This window comes from Corythoichthys intestinalis, chromosome 8 (assembly GCF_030265065.1).
Source record: "Corythoichthys intestinalis isolate RoL2023-P3 chromosome 8, ASM3026506v1, whole genome shotgun sequence".
Lineage (NCBI taxonomy): Eukaryota > Metazoa > Chordata > Actinopteri > Syngnathiformes > Syngnathidae > Corythoichthys > Corythoichthys intestinalis.
Window position 1 is genome coordinate 27114281 of NC_080402.1, and position 14956 is coordinate 27129236.

At 40.5% G+C, this 14956-nt stretch overlaps 1 protein-coding gene across 26 annotated transcripts in view; it reads left to right on the plus strand.

Moving 5' to 3' along the window:
* Nucleotides 1–14956, plus strand: part of LOC130920019 (receptor-type tyrosine-protein phosphatase delta-like) — a 401349-nt gene that overhangs the window by 132548 nt on the left and 253845 nt on the right. For 25 of the 26 annotated variants that reach the window (XM_057842767.1, XM_057842771.1, XM_057842776.1 and 22 more), the window contains exon 5: nucleotides 8500–8544. The exons of the other annotated variant lie outside the window; for it this stretch is intronic. The gene's annotated coding sequence lies outside the window, so the exon portion shown is untranslated. The remainder of the gene's footprint in view (nucleotides 1–8499; nucleotides 8545–14956) is intronic. 26 annotated transcript variants of the gene reach the window in all.

Below are 14956 nucleotides of genomic sequence, written 5' to 3' on the forward strand. Positions count from 1 at the left end.
GCGTCTAAAATTTCACATGCTTCGCACGACGGACGTTCTCCACTCAATCACTCAAGGAGACTGGTTTACAAGTGTGGATTTAAAGGACGCCTATTTTCACGTGCCAGTGGTACCACACCACAGGCCTTTCCTTCGCTTTGCCTTCGAAGGAAAAGCATACCAATACAGAGTGCTGCCATTCGGCCTCTCTCTTGCTCCCCGGACATTTACAAGATGCATGGCTGCGGCGCTGGCCCCCCTGCAGAGCCGCGGCCTCAGAATTCTTCCTTACTTGGACGATTGGCTTGTGTGTTCACAGACTCGGGAACAAGCTCTCAGCCACACCACGCTGCTGTTGGACCATGTGAAGCAACTAGGTCTCAAGGTAAACCTTTCAAAAAGTCATTTGATTCCCAGCCAACATGTGATTTTCATCGGCATGAGCTTAAGCTCCTTAACTATGACCGCCTCTCCGTCGCCACAAAGGGTGGACGACGTTCTCCGGACGGTCACGCGTGTCAGACACAGTGCGAGTCTGTCATACGGGACCGTCCTCCAGTTGTTGGGGAAACTGACTGCACTATCAGTTGTGGTGCCATTGGGGCTTTTGTTTTTGCGCCCGTTACAGATTTGGATGAACGGTTTGGGATTGGATCCCACCCGACATCAACGCAGACTTGTGACTCTCTCAGGGCGTTGTCATCGACTTCTAAGGCCCTGGATGGACAGGCAGTTCATATGCAAAGGGGTCACGTTAGGTTCTCTTCCCTCACGCCGAGAAGTGGTTGTAACGGATGCGTCGCTTTCAGGCTGGGGAGCAGTGTGGAACCACAGGACGATCAGGGGTGTTTGGTCCCCACTGGAGAGACTTTGTCACATAAATGTATTGGAGCTTCGTGCTGTTCGACTTGGTCTCAAGCATTTTCTCCCTGCGCTGAGTGGAAAGCATGTTCTGGTTCGGTCGGACAATACGTCCACTGTCTACCATATAAACCACCAAGGGGGGACCAGATCTCCTCTCTCACTGGTGGAGGCTCAAAAACTTCTCCTGTGGGCTTTTCCACACCTTCTGAGTCTCAGGGCAGTCCATCTTCCGGGGGTGCGGAACTGTGCAGCAGACTTACTCTCCAGGCAGAAACCACCGCCTGGGGAGTGGAGGTTGAACCCTGCTGTGGTTCAGGAGATATGGGGGAGGTTCGGTGTTGCAGAGGTGGACCTCTTCGCTTCAGAAGCAACCACTCATTGTCAACTGTGGTTTTCCCTTGCGGAACCGAACAGTCCACTAGGTCAGGATGCCCTAGCACACTCATGGCCAGACTCTCTCCTGTATGCGTTTCCGCCTCTTCCTCTCTTAATGGTGACTCTGCACAGAATCAGCCAGAGCAATCACAGGGTGTTGTTGGTCGCTCCGTTCTGGCCAGGAAGAATGTGGTTTCCGTTGATTCTCAAACATCTCAATGGGGATCCTTGGCCTCTGCCCCAGAGAATGGACCTGTTGTCCCAGTTGGAGGGGAGCATCTGGCACCCCCACCCGGAGCGTCTTCACCTGTACCTGTGGCCTCTGAAGGGCCGGACTCTCTGTTAGAGTCCTGTACAGAGGCGGTTGTACAAACTGTACTTGATGCTCGTGCTACGTCCACGAGGGCGCTTTACAGTAACAGGCGGAGACTGTTCAATAAATGGTGTAAGGATCACGATGTGGATCCTGTGCGCTGCTCTGTGCCAATATTACTTAGCTATTTACAAGAACTTCTTGATAAGGGACTTTCTGTATCAACCTTAAAAGTGTACGTGGCTGCGATAGCCACCCACCATGTTTTGGTGGATGGCCGATCAGTGGGCTCTCATTCCCTGGTGTGTCGGTTTTTGAAGGGTGCCCTTCGTCGACGGCCTCCAAGATTACCACGCGTCCCCACGTGGGACCTTCCGTTAGTCCTGGAGGGTTTGTGTTCAACCCCTTTTGAGCCTTTGGATGGGGCTGACCTTAAGTGGGTCACAATAAAAACTGCGTTCCTCCTCGCAATTACTTCAGCGAAGCGAGTGAGTGAATTACATGCTTTATCGATTTCTCCGAACTGTTTAAAGTGGAATCCTGACTGTTCTGGGGTTACATTATGGCCCAATCCGAGTTTTCTACCGAAGAGACTTTCAGCCTTTCACATTAACCAGCCAGTTACCCTGGCTGTGTTTAACGATGTGAGTGATCCTGACGGACATTTGCAAAGTTTGCTATGTCCTGTTCGTATGCTGAAGCACTATATTAGCGTGACTGCAAGCACTCGTAAAACAGATGCTCTTTTTGTATGTTTTGGTGACAAAAATAAAGGCTGCACAGTCTCGAAGCAACGCTTGTCACATTGGGTTGTCGAAGCTATTCTTCAGGCCTATGAATCCAAAGGTCTTCAGCCTCCTAAAGTCACGTGCCATTCCACAAGGAAGATGGCAACTTCCTGGGCGGCACTGAGAGGTGTTCCTCTGAATGACATCTGTTCCGCAGCAACGTGGGCATCGTCTTGTACGTTTGCCCGCTTCTACAGAGTGAATGTGGCAGCTCCTCACCCGGTAGCTTCAGTAGTGCTGTCGGCTTCCTCTCACCGTGACTGATCCTCGGTATGTGTGGTGTCTTCGTGACATTGTTGGTATAAAGTCATCCAGGTGCTAAGCACCGCCCTCTGGCGGTCAGAAGGAATGAAATAGAACGAGAGTTACTTCTGTAACTAAGGTTCTATGAATTCCGGATGACCGCCAGAGCTGCCTGTCACTCAGACTCCCTGCGAGTACATTCCGAAAAGGAACTAGTGCTGGGTGAGCGGGGCTCTTATCGACCTCTGACGTCACCCAGGTCACGTCCAATGGCGTGACTTTGTTGGTATTTTATTCTCGACCTTTGTGCTGCGCACACGTAGATATCCAGGTGCTAAGCACCGCCCTCTGGCGGTCATCCGGAATTCATAGAACCTTAGTTACAGAAGTAACTCTCGTTTAAGGCCATTATCCGGCCTAGTGTAGACATAGCCTCGGGGAAGCTCATTTTATACGCAATCACGGCACACACCAGTTCCCAATTAGCATGTTCACTAGTGGGATGTTCGAACAGGTGTTTGATTAGCATTCCTCAACGTTCTCAGTCATTTTTGCCACCTGTCCTAGCTCTTTTAGAAAGTGCTGCAGCCATAAAATTAATAAGTTAAGTAAGACAATGATTATTTACTAAAAACAAAAATGTTTATCAGTTTGACCATTATGTATCATGTATTTGTAGTGTTTTCAATGGAATATCCGTTGAACATGATTTGCAAATCATTGTATTCCGTTTCTATATACAGTATGTTTAACACGTCCTAACTTCGTTGGAATTGGTTTTGTACTAGTCCAACCCCCCCAAGAGCAAATTGGGGTGAAGTAGCCCTTGAACTAAAATTTGTTTGACATAGCTGTTTTACTTTGTTAAAATTGCCCATTTAATGATTAGGAATTAAGGAGTGTGGCAATGATTTCGAACAAAGCGTGTGAATACATTATACACAACATGATCAGTTGCTCCTCTCTATAATAACGACAAGTTGTTTCCATATTGGCGATACTGGCTATATATGCATAGGCAGATCTCCTATTCAGGCGAAGTAGGCGATCGCCTTAGGCCCCCAACCAGTAGGGGGCCCCCAACCAGCTGCCCTTGCCCCAACGAGCAAGGGCTTGGGCCACCGGAGCCTGCAGCACTCCCAACTATTCGTCATGTATAATTATGTCAGCATACCAAACAAACAAATAACAAAACAAAAAAGAAAGCCATTTGAATGTTGCAGTTATATTATCTCTCCCCCCCACACAGGAACTACAATGGACTGTTCCACGACAACGGACTGAGTATCAGTCGCTTAACTTCATTTAGCGCCGTTTAGCTTCGCTTAGCTCCGTTTAGCATCGCTTAGCTCCGCTTAGCTGTTCGTTAGCTTCACTTAGCGCTCCCGCGTTTTTCACGCCACTAAGCTCGCTATTTTTCCAGCTCACTACTTTGCACGTCGGCTGTCGTTTATTTCGGACACATGAGCAAATGTGCTCTCCATGAGAGCCAAAGTGCAGTGAGGGAGAAGTTGAGAACAGGCCTCTAATGCCTCTTTTAACTTTCTTCTTCTTCTTCACACTGAACATAAAATACACGACAGCACACCCTGTGGCGAAACAATGCAGTACAGTTCCAATCAGTCATACAATAACACTCAACAGCTGGTTAACAGCATTTTCTAACGATTTTTTTTTTTTTTTTTAAATCTATTAGTGACACCACAAGCAATGACGAAGATTGTTTTTTTTACGGAGTGTAAAGCTTTCGGTTAGTGGTTTAGTGAACGTATCTCCGATGAACATTTTAAAATAAAAGCGAGGCATGGTCGTCATATAAGTAACGATTTCTGGAGTTAATCCCACAGACTTCAGAATTAATATTATAATATGTTGAGTAAATACTACAGAATACAGATTCTACACTAAGAATACCTTTCAAATGACACTCTTTATGACAAATATGATTGGCAATGAATAATTATAATTATTATACTACTATTATATATAGTAGTATACTATAATAATAATGCTAGAAATTTTTTTTAAAGAATTGTTTTGAATAATGTTGGAAAGGCAAAGTCAGTGTTCTGAATCTTTTTACTTTCCATTCTTTTGCACTAGTAAATGCTATCAGCATTTAACCTCATTGTTTATTTGTGATTAATTATTGTTATTTATGTGATTATTTGTACTTTAATAAAGAATTTAAGTGTTCCAAAATAGTTTTGTGAATTAATAAGTGTTAACAAAAATTTCATTGCTAAATTAGTTTAAAAAAAAAAAAAAAAATTATTAGATTAGTCGACTAATCGTAAAACTAGTCGGCTGACTAATCAGGAGAAAATTTGTCGTAGGACAGCCCTAGTGTACCGGAACATATTTCCTCCCCACCCTTCTCACCTTTTTAACACCTGACCCATGAAGAGGGCCCCTGGATATGTTCGCCTTAGGCCCCAAAATTCCCAAGTCCGCCACTGTATATATGATCCTCTATAAAATGGTGGCAATGTAGACTTTTTCTGACTTTGATTGGAATCAAGTGGGAATTCTAAAATTCTGCCCGATTGCTGATATGTGTGATCACCCTGAAGGGACTCCTGAGGGAGTAAATGCCGAAAGTTTAACTAAAACTCTTTACATTGTGGACATGCAAAAGATGCATAGAAATGAAGACAGAGTAGTGATCCTCGTCTCTTTTTAAAAGGCCATCTCTTATACATTATTGACTATCGAGCTCTAACACATCGCTGAGCTTTTCCTCTCATGTCAACTTTTGCATGGCGTCACCATTCTAAATATAAAGTGTGCTCTCACTACTCTCAGCCCTGTTAAAAGATGCAGCAGAGACTGCTGGTGTGCATGACTCTTCAGTGCCATTTTCTTTCTCCTTAGTCTGTGCTCCCCCTAAAATGAGAGAGAGAGAAAACAGGTTTCATCACATTCTTGAAGGAAGGCTTTAGTGTGCGTTCAAAATCACATTATTACCTTTTTTACCCTGTTTCTTTCTTCTATTTTTTTTTTTTTTTTTTTAGAAGAAACAAAAAGTAGCTCTGTTTGAACTTCTGTCGTATTAACACAGTTGGTGTAGTATTCAATCTTGTCTACAGGTGGCAGCGAAGCAGCATACCCAGTGGCATGTTGGTGTCTTACTGCCCTTCCTAAACATTGGGAACAAAATATCAGCTTTTATTAGGTCACTGAAAGTTTTTGTATGTTTGTTTGTATGTTTGTTTGTTTGTTTGTTTGTTAAATTGTGCTGTGCTGGAGTCCATCCTAACTGACTCTGGGCAAGAGGTTTATGGAAGCAGACTTATGCCAAAAAAGATTCAAACAAAACTTCTGGCATCAAACAAGCTTTCTAATTTGCAACCAAAAATTAAGGCTTTAAACAATAGGAATCTAGTCATCTGAAAAGTAAAACTCAACATTTACAAGGTTAACAATTCACTCTTTTTCATTCTTACTGCCCAGATGTTGGCTCTCATTGACAAGCATTCTCTGCTGCTAAATGAAATCTCCCAGTATTTTTCCTCTTCTTCTTCGACAGCATTCGTCACTGGCCATCTTCGGAATGGCGACCGGTAGTTAGTAACAAAATCTCGGAGGGTACATATTGCCTGGCATCAGCGCTTTATTTCTGAGTAATAACTGATGCTACAATTTCGTGGCCCCTTCCATTTCTAGTAAAGGTATCGTTGCAACACTAATTATAACTATAATACTTTCAACTAGGCATGTGCCGGTATGATATTCTGATGCTATGATAACCTTAAGCCAAAGTATCACGGTTTCACGGTGTCACGGTATTGCAACTACAGCTCTAAAATGTGTTATGTTGAGATATCTGGGTTTAAAGAAAATTTTTAAAAATCCATTGAACAGGATTTTTCAAAACATATTAGCAAATTGGTACATAACTAAAATGTTAATACAAAGTAAATTTAAAAAATAACAAAATATTCTAAATAAAATTAAAATAAATGCTGTCCTTTAGGTGAGCGTAAACCCACAGCCACAGCTCAACATTATTACCATCAGAACAAAAATAATTGAATATTTTTCCATAAAAAGCACATGTGTATGACTTGTATCATGTTTGCCAGTGTTGTTTTTGGCAGCCATTTTAATTTTCGTCTTAGTCTTTTGGATAAAAATACTTATTATTCTTAGTCATATTTTAGTCATTTCAAAATGGGTTCGTCTTCGTCCAGTTTTAGTCAACGAAAACTCAGACAAACCTCGTCTAGTTTTAGTCGACAATTCTCAAAATGTTTTCGTTTATAAACTTCAAAAAGTTTTAGTCCATGAATAAATAAATAAACAATTCCAACAATTTCAAATGAACATGACAGAGGAACACATAACTATAGAGTCTACAAGGATATCACCATTTTCATGATGCTACACTCAGCCAGAAAACAGCACATTATTTACAATTAAATAAACTCACCTGGAAGCTACGAACAAGTCACTGCGCTAAATGCTTATGCTAGCGCGAGCGCTATGCTAATGCCACAACTTAGTTTGGTGTCTAATGATCACTCAGCACAGACCTTTAAATGCTAAAGCAACATTGAATAGCCAAGATAAGAAAACAAAACTTACCAAGCAGCATCTGACACGTTTCACAAAAGGAGCCTGGAATTTGCACACGCTTAAGCCTGCGTGTGGGGCGAGGGGATGGGGAGTGCGATACACGTCACTTGAGTGACACGACCAAACGCTGCTAAATACGTTCTAACTACACATACAATAAGAAAATATCACACATTGTGAATTTATGGCGGAAACAATGGCGAATTTTCAACTGGCATCCATCTCATTATGTTTTAGTCTCCTAAGACACATTTTCAGCACGTCATCGTGACGTCATCGCCATAAAAAAATTTTCGTTGAGGAAATTTTCGTTATGGTCATCGTTGACGAAAACAACACTGATGTTTACATTATACACACACTCTCTTTCTCAACACAGACAGATGCTAGAGAGAAAAAAATAATGTCTTACCACCGCTAGACATACTAAACACGCTGGAGTTAACTCTAGTAGCAGGTGGTAAACTTTCATGACAGTGTTTACTAACCTTTAATTTTGTATAGATACGAAATCATATTCGAGGTATTGCCTCCTCGGCAGCCACCCTCCGCAAACATGTTTTACTTTTCGGTTGGCCCTCCTCCTCTAAGCCGCGGCCGTCTGTAAGTTTTCTGTAGCCGAGGTATTCCCATACCAGCGATTTCGTTTTCTTCGATGGGGGAAAAAGTTCAGGAGTTTCACCTTCTCAAACCATCATGTAGCACAGCTGACTCACTGACACTGAGCAACAACCGGTCTGGGAGGGTTGAGTCTTGCAGCTGCAAGCAAGGGATTTTTCCCAGCATTTTTGGGACAAAAAATAACTAATACCTTTGGGACGGTATGACAGATTTTTTTTGCGATTTTGAAACCTTGACGTTTTCATACCACAGTATACTGTACCTTGAAACCAGTAATCGGCACATGGCTACATTCAACTTGACACAATGCAAATGGAACACATTTTTCTCTTAACAGTATTTTTTTTTAACATTTACATACTATTCATCAAACACTTATGAAATGAATCAAATCTTTGTTGTATGGTTGATTGAAAAAATGCATGGCTTGAAATAATTTAAAGTGGTTTGTACTTGTAGTAGATTTATTTCAGTGATGTTACGAGGAACAACCACTTTTCTAATTTGGCTCTTCAGCTGATAAAGTTTGGAAAACCTTGCTGTTTGGATTGATTGGCCTGATTTGGCATCCAAAGCATCTGCACACCTCACTTCATTTGTCTTCATCAAAGAGACGAGCTTATCAAGCTAATGACTCTTCCTGGGTGAGAAGAGAAACGATTGGTCCAACAATGACAGCTTTTGATGATTGATCAAGTTTCCAGAAAGTATATACTCTCCTCTTCTGTTGTATTTCAGCTCCCACTTCAAAACATCCTGCTTCATTATGAACCATGACTAAAGGTAATGTACTGTTAATGCGTTTATGAGCATGTGTCACTGCATGACGCCAAATTGAAAATATATATGTGTGTGGTTGGTATGCAGCTTGCTTTTTATGACTTACCTTGTGAATGGCTACCAGGATCAGTGTGTGAGGTTGCTATAGTAACAGTGCATATTAGTGCTGGAAGGAGGCCTGAGTAGAATATGAGGGGTGCACAAGGTGTGGAGAGGGGGTGGAATTGAAAATGAAGAGGCTGGTGCCTCAAGCTAGTGGGTTTGCACGCGTGTCCACGTGTGTGCGTATGCGTCTCAATTGTGCTTGTACATATGCCAAGATGTTGTCTTGTGTGGAGTGTGATTGGGATAGGAGATTTCACACAGTCACACCAATGCATATGTTGTATATGTGTCTACAAAGGTGCAACATAGCATCAGTTTTGAAAAATATGTATGTCTGCCTTAGGACAACAAGCAACATTGGTAGGTTGTGTGTTTGGTATCACTTAAGCTGGCACATTCATGGAGTTGTTATGATGCAAACATTGAAAATGTGAAATTTAATGTCATCTTGGGTCAGATTTTTGGCACTGGTAGTTATTGCCGTTCTTGCCAGCCTATATCGATATGGAAAACATTACATTTTCACTCTTTTGCAACATGCATTTAGTAATAATAACAATAGTAATTAAAAAACATTATTATTTTTTTCACCCACTGGAAAACTGTTTCACCTTGGCTGCGCTGTGCTGCACTGAGAGTCACTTGTGGTAGTTTTTTTTTTCTTTTTTCTCTCTCCAGGACTTCCCAAAATTAGCAACCCAGTCTTGTAGTGGGAAGACACAAGCTGAGATAAAAGACATTTGTTAACATTGCCTTTTTTTGTTTACAAAATTTTAAAATACAGTATATTCAGAGGTGGGTAGTAACGCGTTTAGAGCTGAAACGAATACTCGAGCAACTCGAGTAACTCAAGTTTAAAAACTGATCCGAGTAATTTTATTCACCTCGAGTAATCGTTTATTTTGACAGCTCTAAGCATCACGTTTTGCTCGGACTACTTTTAATGTGGGACAACGCGCTAATGTCATGTGCAGAGAGGAAGAAGGGAAAAAAAAAAAAAAAACTTACTGCAGCCGCAGCCGCTACAAACAACGCCGACGTTGCTAAATAGTAGCCCGCACGATGCTACGTTGGTAGCAGGTAGCGTCTGATGCGTCTCATAGAGATCACATGTATGTTCAACTAGACGCGAAATGACAGACTCGGCCGCGTCTGGGCAGCGTTAGTAAACAGCCGCCATCTTAAAGCAGTAGAGCGCTAAGCGCTAATAAATAAGATTAACGTTACTGTCACTACTAGCTCACGTAACGTTAGCCCTGCGGAGGGCTAGGTTTCTATTATGATCACTGTCGATGCGTGGCTCACGTGTCTTACATACAGGCTTTAACATAACATAGCATTGTGGAGTGATGAGGGTGTTAAATAAAAACTTAATAATGCTAACTATCAATTTTAGCTCAGTAGTCATTGCTGGATAAAACACCAAGTAGCACTGGTCCCTAATGTGCTCCAATACAACCTGTATGATACATTTATTTTTAACACTGCAAAAAATCAAAATCCTATCAGGACTTACAGTTTAGACTAACTTAAAACTTAACTAGAACTTTAAAATGGCTTGACACAAATAGAAATTCAATTGAAACACGTGGGAAAAAATCCTAACTTTTAAGTGATGTGTGTTATCAAGCATAACGGCATTTTTAGGTAAGATAATACTGTGTGTATATATATATATATATATATATATATTTTTTTTTTTTTTTTTTTTTTTAAATAAGGTTTTAATAAGTTTTTTGAGTGAAAGCAGTGAATTAGTCTTTTTTTTATTCTAGTTACATCTGAGATGCAATTGTTGGCTGTTTTCAACAATATACATCGAAAATAAAGACATTGATTGACTGAAAATGGTTCAAGATTAGATGAAATGTCTTGTTTTCTCATGTATATTTATAATAGCTCTTCACCTAAAAATATATTTGTCTTATCCGATTACTCGATTAATCGATAGAATTTTCAGTCGATTACTCTATTACTAAAATATTCGATAGCTGCAGCCCTAAACGCGTTACATGTACTCCGTTACATTTACTTGAGTAAATTTTTAGATGATAATGGTCTGATGTCTTTTGTAAATACTGAGTGTTGTGGTATATCCAGTAATAATACCAGCGATAAATCTTGGAATTAATTGAATACCTAAACTTGTGTTAGTTTCAGATTGGTATGAAATCCTTTTTAAAAACCAAATAGGTGTAATTTCTTCTTTACTTTTTATACTTAAGATGAGTGTTTTCTTTATCCTGTGATGTTACTTAACCAGTTCATTATTTTTACGTGCTGATGGCCTGTCAAGTCGCCACTGTTGTTGTTGTTGGTGGTGTTGACACTATCATCTTGAGCTATTCTTCTGTTATTCGTAGACTGATACCAATGAAATTTGTTTGGTTATTTCTAGGGATATATACACATCAATCCTTGGAGCACATTTTTTTATTTTTGGGGTATTGGCTGAATAATTAGTTGAGGAATTATAGTTAGGAGTTAGCCAGTAGAGGGCAGCCATCTGTAGGTTCATAATTTGCAAGTAGAAGGCAGCATTCAGTCTGTATAGCACTCAAGTGCTCATTTACATTAACAGAAGCTATTGTGGTTGCAAGAAACATTTTCAGGAAACAAATTACAATCATTTTTACATTTTTCAAATCGGTTCCAAAAAATGTACCACAGATACTGCCGTGAAAGACTCTAAGACGTTCCATTTGAAGCTGCATTGAAAATGATCCTTTTAATACCATTGGACAAGGATTTAATTGAATTCAGACAGGAACATCAAGATTATGTTCTGGCATTATTCCGTGGAAGACAGAAACACTACATCTCTATATTGTATGATTCACGCTTACACATTTTGCAATGCACTAGTGTCATACTGTTCACCACTAGTTCAGCTGAATGATAATGATATCACAATGGAATTAAATTAATTGTTGCTTTATTGCTGACTTATTTGTTCATTTCGTGCAGCCTATTGTGACATTATGAAAATAAATTAAGTATTGCCATATTTCTTAAGGTTGAACATAGAAGCATAAAATACACAATAGTTTGACTGATTTAATTTCGATTTTAGAGTTTGTTTTATGCCTACAGAATGTTTTATGAAGCAGCGAAAAGCCTTCTCTTTTCTCATGTTGATGCTGCAATATGATCCAGTCCAATTTTAACGATAACTTGAATCTTTGCAGCATATGCCCAACCAAACGACCACACGCACCCACACACACACTTTGTCTTCTGTATTTGTGCAATGTTCAGCCAGCTGTGTGCTCCAGAGATTCTGCACCTTGCACGACTTGGCTTCGCACAGGAATTACACCTAGACAATTCTTCAAAAGAGAATTTAGCATTGGTCAGGTGGGTTTAATCTGGCCATGTGGAGTGGGACCTCAGTACTTTGGAGTCTTGGCCAGATATGACAGAGAACAAAGAGTAGGCAGATTAGTGGGCACGAGGAAGAGGTCGGAGTCTGACAGGCCGTCTCTTGGCAGCTCCTCCCAGATCTCTCCTCTTCCTCTAATGAATTCTGAGGGCGACATTATTCCCTCAGTGTCTTTATGACTTTCCCTTCGCCGAGCTGTGTCCACTTCCCTTCCTGTTAGGTGAGCGTGTAGGCGAAAGGAGAGGAAGAGAGTGTGTCTTATCGCTTCATTAGCCCGTGGATTTCTGGGTCACTCGTAGCCTTGTTTCCACTGTCTCACATGCTGTAATTACCCTCACATGAGTCACACCACATAATTAGGATGGCCCCACACCCGCTCACTAGGGCTCACACACATACACACAAAAATGTTGGTTTTAGCATGCGGCACAATTCTAATGAGATTATGTTGGATGAGGGTCCCAGTCGCTATTGATCATCAAGTACATGTCTTCAAATTAACTATTCAATTAAGCGGTTTTTATGAAATCCTTTTGTTCTCTACAAATCTGAATAATGGCATCCAACTTCTGCTACTTTTTCCCCAGCACGTCTCTTCCCCTGTGCATTATTAAAGTGAGGTCCATAAATAAAATCTCGGATGAGTTTGGTATGAAAGCATCTATGAGCCCAAATTTCAACCCTTCCAGCGCTTTGTAAAGCGGACATTTTAAGCAAACATCAGTGATATTTGAACTCACAAATGGTTGTCCTTGGTTGAATGGACAAACATTCCCACAGACCCCTTAGGTACAAAATTATTGTGTCCAAATACTTTTATACAGTAGCCGTAGCAAACATGCAGACTTTGTAGGAAATCAGAGGCTTTGGACATCTTTCCCTACTTTTCATCCATTCATTTTTTCCTATGGTGCTTGTCCTCACTACGGTCATAGGTGGGCTGCAGCCTATCCAAGCTAACTTTGAACAAATAGCAGTGCACTGCAGTGGTTGCCAACCAAGGGAAGCGTGCGGGATGGTCCGCTTTCTGTTCATAGAGAAATTAAATTGCTTGCCAGGTTTTTATTGGTGCTTGTGTAGATGTTCTTAAAATTGGCAAAATATTTCACTAATAAAATGAAATAATCATTTGAGCTCATAAGGGAAAAAATAATTTAGCAAGAGACTTGCTTGTCATCCATAATCAGTAGGGCTGCAGCTATCGATTATTTTAGTCGTCGATTAATCGATGAACTAGTTAGTTTGAATAATCGATTATTCGAATAAGGAACATAAAAATTTTAAATACTGATCTGAGCCTGAAACGGTATAAAAATTAATAAATAAATGAGGATATATGTACATCCAAAGAACAATTGGCTAACTTACATAACAAAAGTGCGCTAGCTTAAATGGTATAAAATAGCAACTTTTTTTTTTACAATGCTCTTAACAAATAGTTCAAACACATACAGTATTCCCACAAAAAACGGCTAAATATACCTTTAAATTAAATTACGAATGCATTAAAAAAATATTAGCGCAAACAAAAACTTATGTTGGTCTTAACAGGGAGTAGCTGGATTCAGCCATGTGAAATTAGGCAGACTAGAGGGCAGTGTAGCCACCCAAATTCATAAAACTAAATGCAAACACCTTCAAAACAAACTATTACAACGCCACTTTAATTAAACGAATACTCGAAGCAGCAAAATTTAATTTGAATTAGAGCTGGGCGGTAAACCGAAAATTTACCGTCACCGAAATTCTTCACGATGACCGACGTAATTTTGACCATGTCGGTAAATTTGGTAAATTAATAAAACAAGAAAATAGGCTTTTCATCCCGCTTTGACTCTGTGTTGTTCGTCTATGTTCATTCCCCTTTAAGAAACCAGTCAATGTACTTACGTAGGAAGTCACGTGATCATCAGGAAGCCAATCAAACAGAAGCCCGGTAAGCTAACGCTAGCAGCTAACGCTACAAGCAAAACGTGATGGAGTGTGGCTTAAGGGAGGTTCGCCAAACTTTCACCCGACATTTAGTAGACTCTTGGTGGCATCCTGACGGGCTTTAACCCGCTGTCCTCCCTTGTTCTCACGATTTCCGGAGATGGTGCTTTCAGTGCTTTCTACTGGTAGCCAGGCCACAGTCTAATGTTAGTGGCTAACGCTAGCGGCCGCTAGCGGCTAACGCTACAAATGAACGTGATGGAGTCGGATAGCGGCTCTAACCTTGTCGAAATGGCTGAACTTAATGAGTGGATTGGGCACGGACTGCATCTAGGAATTACTATGTCGCGTTATTTTGTATCTGACTGTGTGTGATTTCTCTGATAGCTTTTTTGATGGTAAAGCATTCAGCATAAAGCACAATCCAACGGTGAAACTTATAATATGGCCGAGAAATGGCCCCAGCTATTTTTCTGTATGTGCTTAATTCTGTGTCATTATTGCTATCATAAAATCTTAAGTGTTTCATTTGCAGAAGATCAATATAGCTTTAATGTATGTCTGTTTGGGGGTTCATGTATGCGTGCATATATTAAAAAATGCACTGGGGGGAACCTGAAACCATAAAGTAAACACTTGTATTGAATAATTATGTCACAGCAGCCATTAACAATGAATTGTCTTTTTGAAGTGTACTGTTCAAGCTGCAAGTCATTTGTGTTACAATGACATGTTTGCACAGGCATATTGATTTTGACAATGTACATTGTTCAAGCCATACACGCTTTTATAAATGCTCATACTTGAATTCTTATTGTTTACAATACATTTTAATAAACTTAATGTTTAGACTGCATGTACAATTGTTAAATATATCAAATTGAATGCTGGTAACTAAATCAAGAAACTGTTCATCTGTATTTCATGCATTGATTCAGATTTTCAAATTATATAACAGTCCGCTTGGGCGACTTTATTGTCATTTATCGTTATCGA